This window comes from Apium graveolens, chromosome 7, assembly GCF_009905375.1.
Source record: "Apium graveolens cultivar Ventura chromosome 7, ASM990537v1, whole genome shotgun sequence".
Taxonomy (NCBI): Eukaryota; Viridiplantae; Streptophyta; class Magnoliopsida; order Apiales; family Apiaceae; genus Apium; species Apium graveolens.
In genome coordinates this window covers 201030236-201038418 of record NC_133653.1, presented here as the reverse complement: position 1 = coordinate 201038418, position 8183 = coordinate 201030236, and the positions used below count along the sequence as shown (strand labels likewise).

General features: G+C 34.1%; 1 pseudogene; it reads left to right on the top strand.

Annotated features, from left to right (window-relative positions):
* Nucleotides 1-7006: 7006 nt before the first annotated feature.
* Nucleotides 7007-7968, top strand: LOC141674362 (pyruvate decarboxylase 2-like; annotated as a pseudogene).
* The last annotated feature ends 215 nt before the right edge of the window (nt 7969-8183 follow it).

Genomic DNA, 8183 nt, shown 5'->3' with positions numbered 1-8183 from the left:
GGAACTGATTCATGGGGATCTTTATGGCTCATTTCATCTTGAAACTGCATCTGGTAAGAGGTTTTTTTCTTTCCATGGACGATTTTAGTTGATATATGTGGGTATATTTTTTGAGAAACAAAGATGAAGCATTGGAGGCTTTCAAAATCTTTTATGCTTTGGTTGAAACAGGTCCAGAAAGAAAGGTTAGAGTCGTGATAACTGATCAGGGTGGTGAATTTGGGTCTAACGAATTTAAGAAGTTTTATGAAAAGGATGGAATAACACGACATTATACTGCACCATATACGCCACAACAGAATGGTGTTGTGGAACGTCAAAATCAGACTGTTGTGGAGATGGCCAAGATTTGTTTAAAAGAGATGAAACTCCCTTCTTTTATGTGGGGTGAAGCTGTTAGACACTCCGTGTATTTGCTGAACAAGCTTTCAATGAGAGCTTTGTAAGGAATAACTCCATATAAGGTGTGGAATGAGAAAAAGCTACAAGTTGGACATATTAGGGTCTCTGGGTGTATTTCTTACAGGAGAATTCCAAGTCAGAAAATGAGCAAACTGGATGACAGGAGCAAACCGGTGGTGAATATGGGTAAAGAACCGGGAACTAAGGCTAATCGCCTTTATGATCCCAATAGTAACAAGGTTTTCGTGAGTCGAGATGTCATATTTGAAGAAAAGAAGTCGTGGCCTTAGGAGACAAATAATGTTAGCGAAGCTGCCATATTTATAATTAAGGTTATGGCTGATGTAAAAGGAAGGGAATCATGAAGTGTTAAAACTAATTTTGGTGAAAGTGACATTGAAAGCAACAAGTCAGCATAGTCTCCAATACTACAATCACCTGTGCAACAACTGAACCCGGAGAATTACGATGATAGTGCAGAACTAAAGGGAATCATAAATCTGAGTGAAATTTATAATGAGACTGAGGAGCAACAACTGGACGAGGAGTTATACCTTATGGGAATCGAGGAACCTATGAATTCTGTACAGGCAGCTAAGGACATAAATTGGAAATTAGCCATGAAGAAAGAAATGCAGTCAATTGAAGAAAATCAGACCTGGTAATTATCTAAACTGCCACCTGTGAAGAAAGTTATAGGCCTCAAATGGATATTTAAGTTAAAAAAGGATGTTGAGGGAAGAATTGTGAAGCATAAAGCGAGATTAGTACCCAAAGGTTATGTTCAAGAGCGTGTAGTTGATTTTGATGAAGTTTTTGCTCCTGTGACAAGGCCTGAAATGGTTCATTTTATATTAGCTTTGGCTTCTAAGAACGAATTGGAAGTTCACCATCTCGATGTTCTAGAAACAAAGGTGTGTTGCTTTATCATCTTGTGAGGTGGAGTTTATGGATGCAACTGTAACAGCTTTCCAGGCTATATGGATACATAATGTTTTAAGTCAGATAACATCATACTATATTGGACCAGTTGTATTGTTTATCGATAATAAATCATCTATAGATTTGGCACAGAATTATATATTTCATGGCAGGAGAAAACACATACATATTAGGTATCACTTCATAAGGGAATGTATTGAGAGAGGAGACATTGTTCTGGATCATATCAGTAGTGAAAACCAGAAAGTGGACATCTTAAACTTTGGTTATATGTTATTTTCAAATAAAGAGTTGTCAACGTCTATTTTGTGTAGTGTTTGTTTTCAGGTCCGTTATTTTAGGAGTTTTGATTGGGTCAAGGAAGTAGAGTTAGTGTAGGTTGTAGGCAAGTGATCGTGTCCTGTTTTTTAGCATTTTCAGTTTCGTATTTTCAATGTATTTCTTTTATATTGCCTCAATTTGCAGAAATAAGAAAATGTGTTTTTGTGGCAAGCTGTCTTTTGGTTTTCTTAGATTCATATCATTCAGTTAATATAAATATATTGACAATAAGTACCACACATTTTGTTTGAGCAGAACTTTCACTTTAAAATGAACTTTTATTTGAAGTTATTGTATATGCCAAAGATGAGCAAATTATAGCATATAAATTAAAATCCCCAACAAGTCGAACCCATATATTTTCTTTTTTTTTGTAATTTAAATCTTTCAAAAAAGATGGCTATATTCAAAAAAATTGTTAACTAAATATCTAGATACAAAAAAGAGCAGAGAAGAATATTAATCGATCCACTGGTTAACATATTTAATTTTTTTTTACTTTATTATACTTTTTTCATATCATCGAATATGCTAGTAGTTAACATGAAACAGAACACTCAAACATACGAAACAAATAATCATTACATAAGCACGTGAATTCATCACTAACACGTCGGAACATTATTACGTCAAAGATGCTCGAAAGAAAGAATCCCATAAACCGAATGTGTACCTTATATTTACACCATTGACATTCTTTGCAACCCAATTTGCAGCAGCAGACACACTATTGACCAGAGAATAAATCATATAATTAGTAATTCTACTATGATTATGTTTGAGATTAAAATATAAAAATATTGTGTCAAATTAATAAAGATTACATATCAAATTTTAATCAACACCCAAATATATTTTTTTGTAACATAATTAGATTCGGGAAAACAAAGGGACAAGAATGGGAAGGTAAAGAAAGAGAACATGGAGCAGGGAAGAGAAAGAAGGGAGAGAGGGAGTGGGAGAGAGAGAGGGAGGGGGAGGGAGATTACTAACAATGAATGCAACGGTCTAGGATCGAAGAAGTTAACAAACCCAAATAGGTAGAAATGATGGGAAAATTAACAAGAAAAAATCTGTTACATGGCTATTTATGTATACATATTCATTCGTTAGTATTGACATACTTTATACCAGATATGTAAGTTAGGAAATTGCTCGGATAGATGAATGAGGTGTGATGGTTTCCGGGACTAATGTTTCCATCGAGCGATGTTATAATGGATAGAGTTTGATTTGGGGAAGAATAGAATGAAATTGGCCCGACCACTATTAAGTTTCGGTTAAACTATTTTTTTAATAACTAAAAAATTTATTTTACTTCGGATTAGAGACAGCCAACGTATATACAATCCCATATATATCGAGTGCTGAAAAATTGATGTATATGTTGAGTATTTGTAATGATCTTATACAATGTTGAACCAGACCTGATGTAAAATGAGTTTTTATACGTCGACAAATTTAGAGACGACGTATATGTCACCCTTATACATTGGTTGTTTACTGAACCGACGTAAATGGTACTTTCAGAAGGTTAATATATGTCGCCTTTTTAAAAAACTCGATGTATGAAGACTTATATATGTCAGATTCTTCTATGTGCATCGTAAATTTGGCGACATAAAAGTTTGATTTTGTACTAGTGAATTTGATGTCTATGACTGGTTGTATGAATGAATATTCCTTGGAATTGCTTGGTATTTATTTTGGGAAATGCAATATTCAGGATGTGTATTTAACCTATGTTGCAGTAGGTACTAAATATGTTGTAAATAATTAACCTTTTGTAAGATAAAAGATGTTGCCACAGGTGTGTTGCCATAGGTAAACAACTAGGTCTATAAATGGGCCCCACATATAGGTCCCACGTATGGGCCCCATAGATAGGCCTCGCATGTGGACCCCCTATGAGCCCCACAATTCTGAAAGAAATTCTAAGATCTTTTGCAAGACACTAAGTATGTTGCTATATAGTCTAAAATATATTATTATTGAGATCTATTATAACAGAGATTGGTATGTTGCAATAGAGTAGTTTTTATGTTGCTATAGATTTCTATAATAACTAGCTACGAGTTAACATAGCTTTGTTGTTGCCCTAGCCCTATTTGGGTCCTTAGCAATATTTTTATGGTCCTATATATAGCAACACAGTTATGGGGTTGCTTAAAGGAATCTATGGTGTAGTGAAAGGTCCACTTATTCAGAGTAGATAAAAAATGATCCATCTGTAAATATGTTAAAATGGTTACAAAAAAATGTTAAACCCAAAATTTCAAGAATTTTTAATCATTTGAACTTGATTAGGTTAACAAATAAAGTCTAACTAAACTTAATTCTAAATATTTCACCGTACGCTCTTAGTGAAATTTTGTCATATCACTAAAATTTATAGATGGTAACATTTTTATGGTTGAATCATTCATAAGTATTTTTTTAAAAAAAAATTAAAACATCAATATAGAACTAAATACCGGTTAAATTGACTACTAAAAAGGTCAATAGACATCAGTTCACTAATGTCTATTTTGTTCAAAATTGATGTCTTCATGGGTGTAGACACTACACCATAAGTGCACATAGGCAACGGTTTTTATCCAGCGTTGCACGAAAAGCGTTGCATTATCTACGAAATTTTCAGTTTATTGTAACACAGTGGAGAAGGCGTTGCAGTACATAGAAGCTACCGTTGCTAATAACTATTAGTGTTGCGCATCATGCAACAGTAGAGGTCACAGCGTTCCTTTAGATATTTTTTTATTTAATCAATGCTGACATGGAAAATAAATCTGAGGTGGCATGTTTGGGACCCATATTTGATGACGTGGCATGCTGACGTGTCATGCCATGTCTGCATTTTGGGCCCATATGTGCAATTGACTGGTGACGTGGCATGTTGTCGTGGGACCCACATGTGTGGCCCAAAATGCTGACGTGGCTTGCTGACATGACATGATGACATGGCAGCTGATGTGGCACTTCAGGCATTGCATTTGCTTTCTGATATTGCAGTAGGTTATTTAGTGTTGCCTTAGTTATTATACTATTCTTAAAATTTATTTGTTTTATTCATATTCTAATTTTTTTTATATAATTTTTAATTGATCCAACCGTACAGATGTTGTTTCCTACTAGATTTAGAGATGCGTAATTTTTTTTTTTTAAATGCATTTTATATCACGTGCTTTTATAATAGTCAAACCACGGTGCACACGAGTTCCCATTACGTAATCTTGTTCCGGGTGGTGATTCTATTTTTTTAAAATTTTTGTTCAATGATCCAATCGTACGGATGATGATACCTAGTAAATTTAGAGATGTCAAAATGTTTTTTAAAAAATTTAGATTTTATAGCGTGTGTTTTTATAATAGTCAAACTACGGTCAACACGGGCCCTATAACCCAGTCTTGTCCCGAGTGATGATTCTATTTTTTAAAAGTTTTGTTCAACGATCCAACCGTACGGATGATGATACCTACTAATTTTAGAGATGTCTAATTTTTTTTAAAAAAAAATAGATTTTACATCCTTTGTTTTTATAATAATCAAATTACGGTCAACACGAGTTCCTATATCTAGTTCTTGTCCCTAGTGGTGATTCTATTTTTTTTAAAATTTTGTTCAACGGTTCAATCGTACAGATGATGATACCTATTAATTTTAGAGATTTATTATTTTTTAAAAAAAATAGATTTTATATCGTGTATTTTTATATTAGTCAAATTCTATAACCAAGTCTTGTCCCAAGTGGTGATTCTATTTTTTTTAAATTCTTGTTCGACGATCCAACCATACGGATGATGTTATCTACTAATTTTAGAGATGTATAATATGTTTTAAAAAAATTAGATTTTATATCGTGTGTTTTTATAATAGACAAATCACAGTCAACACGGGTTCCTATAACGAAGTCTTGTCCCGAGTGGTGATTCTATTTTTTTAAAATTCTTGTTCAATTATCCAACTGTACGGATGATGATACCTACTAAATTTAGAGATGTATAATTTTTTAAAAAAGTTTAGATTTTATATTGTGTATTTTTATTGTAGTCAAATTATGGTCAACACGGGTTCCTATAACCAAGTCTTGTCCCGAGTGGTGATTTTATTTTTTTAAAATTCTTGTTCGATTATCCAACCGTACGGATGATGTTACCTACTAATTTTAGAGATGTACAAATTTTTTTAAAAAAAAAATTAGATTTTATATTATATTATTTTTATAATTTTACAATTTTATATTATTTTTTATAGATATTGAAAAATGGGGAAATATAATAAAAATATGATGTTTTATTTTTATAATTATCTAGACAATTATTTGAGTGTATAGTAATTTTTGTAAAAATTTTAAAATTTTCTAGCTATTAAAAAAACACAAACAATTCACTACGTGGAAGAAGAGTATTGGATGGTGAATGCATCACACGGATCAACACCTTCACTTTTAATCAGGACCATCTAATCAATTTAAAAAACAAAATTTGGATAAATCCTAATCGTTGGTTCATATAAACTCCAAAACCTATAGCAGCGTACAACTTTCTTACGCTTATTAGTTTTTCCTACGCTCATCAGTTCTTCCCCTTTTCCTGTTAATCTTCCAACTTTTCCGCTAACAAAACAATTCAGATAAAAATCATTTCTTTTAATCCTTCGTGAAATCCAACCATGGCTAATATCGATCGAGTGGAGAAAGTTTGGGTCTTTCGATTGTTTGAGGGAGAGGAGAGGGGGAGGGTTCGAGAGGGACGAGAGTTGGGGGAAGAAGAGGGACGAGAAAGGTGCCGATTGATGAGTAGGTGCAATGAGGGTGTTGTGGATGCTGTTAAGCCTGATGGGTCGAATCTATTTGGAAATTGTTTTTCAGTGCAACAATTGTTTTAATATTGAAGAGGCTTAAAAGATTCATTTGTGTATAATTAAAGATGGGTTATTTAGGGATGTGTTTTTGTCGAATACCCTTATTAATTTGTATGTTAAATTGGGTGATCCGGGTTGTACAAGGTTGGTGTTTGATGATATGGCTGAGAAAAATATGGTGTCCTCGGCTTGTTTGGTTTTTGGGTATGTTCAAAATAGTTATGCTATTGTGAGTGTTTTGAAAGGGTGTTATAAGCTTGGAAGTACGGGTGTTGGACTTGGATTGCAAGTTCATGAGTTGGTTCTGAAAATGGTGTATGCATTTGATGTTGTTGTTTGTAATGTGTTGATTTCACTTTTTAGAGGGTGTATGGAATTTCCGGATAGTGCGTTTCATGTTTTTGGTGTGATTTTTATGAAGAATTCGGTGTCATGGAATTATAACCCAAAGTTCTAGTGAACATCTGATGCTGGAAGATGCGGCAATTAGGAGCAATTCATACCAAGAAGATCTATGTCCCTCTCAACTTAGGGACGCTGATGTATCAACCTCACGTGGAAACACGTCATGTGCAAATGGTAAAACAAGCATCAATGATGGTTGTGTTTGAACAAAGGGCTCCTGGTAAGGAGATAGTCTGCAACAAGTAAATTAAACAAATTCCGCATGCTTTCAATATAATTGCTGAGAGAGGGGATTCCTGGTTCAATTTCCAGAAGATGAAATTGCCAAAAGGATGCGGGTGAGCATCCCTTTCAATATAATTTCCTAAGGTATATAATGTGTTTGCATGTATTAATGTAAGTGCAATAATACAGGTATGAGTTCCAAATGCAGTATGGATCCATTGGGTGGTCAGTTGGTGCAACTCTAGGGTATGCACAGGCTGCTAAGGATAAGCGAATAATTGGGTGGTCAGTTGAGATCCATGATGGACTATACAATGTGATCAAGAATTGGAACTATACTGCACTGGTTGATGCGATTCACAATGGTGAAAGTAAATGCTGGACGACTAAGGTCAGTCGAGAAAACCTAATACATAATGTGTCATTTACTCACAAGTTAGAGCAGTGAAGTTATTTTTTAAAAAAAGTATTGTTGACACTGGCATTTCTTGAATTGTTCAGGTTCGCTGTGAGGAAGATCTTGATGAAGAAATAGAGACAGCAACGGGAGAAAAAAAGATTTTCTTTGCTTCATTGAAGTGATTTGTCACAAGGATGATACAAGCAAAGAGCTGCTCGAGTGGGGATCTAGGGTCTCTGCTGCCAACAGCCGCCCACCGAACCGCCAGTAGATCTTTTGTTGTTCCTGCTATCTACTGGAGTAAGATTACATGCTGAACTTTGTTTAGTGGATTATGAATCTTTAATTACGTAATTAATCATTTTGTTTAGTGTAACATTTTCAAGTTCAATTTAATTATGTTTTTCTGACTTTCAATACATATACATATGTGTCTTCATCTAATATCGAACTCCGGGACCTGATGACCAAATTTGAGTTCCTGTTTGAGACATTGGCACTATTAGACTTTGTTTCATTGGATTCCTCTTCATTCCATAGTCTACACTGTCACAAAGACCTTCTGCTGCATTACTTTGTGTATGGTCTATACTCTATCTACCAACAACTTCTACTTTATAAGCT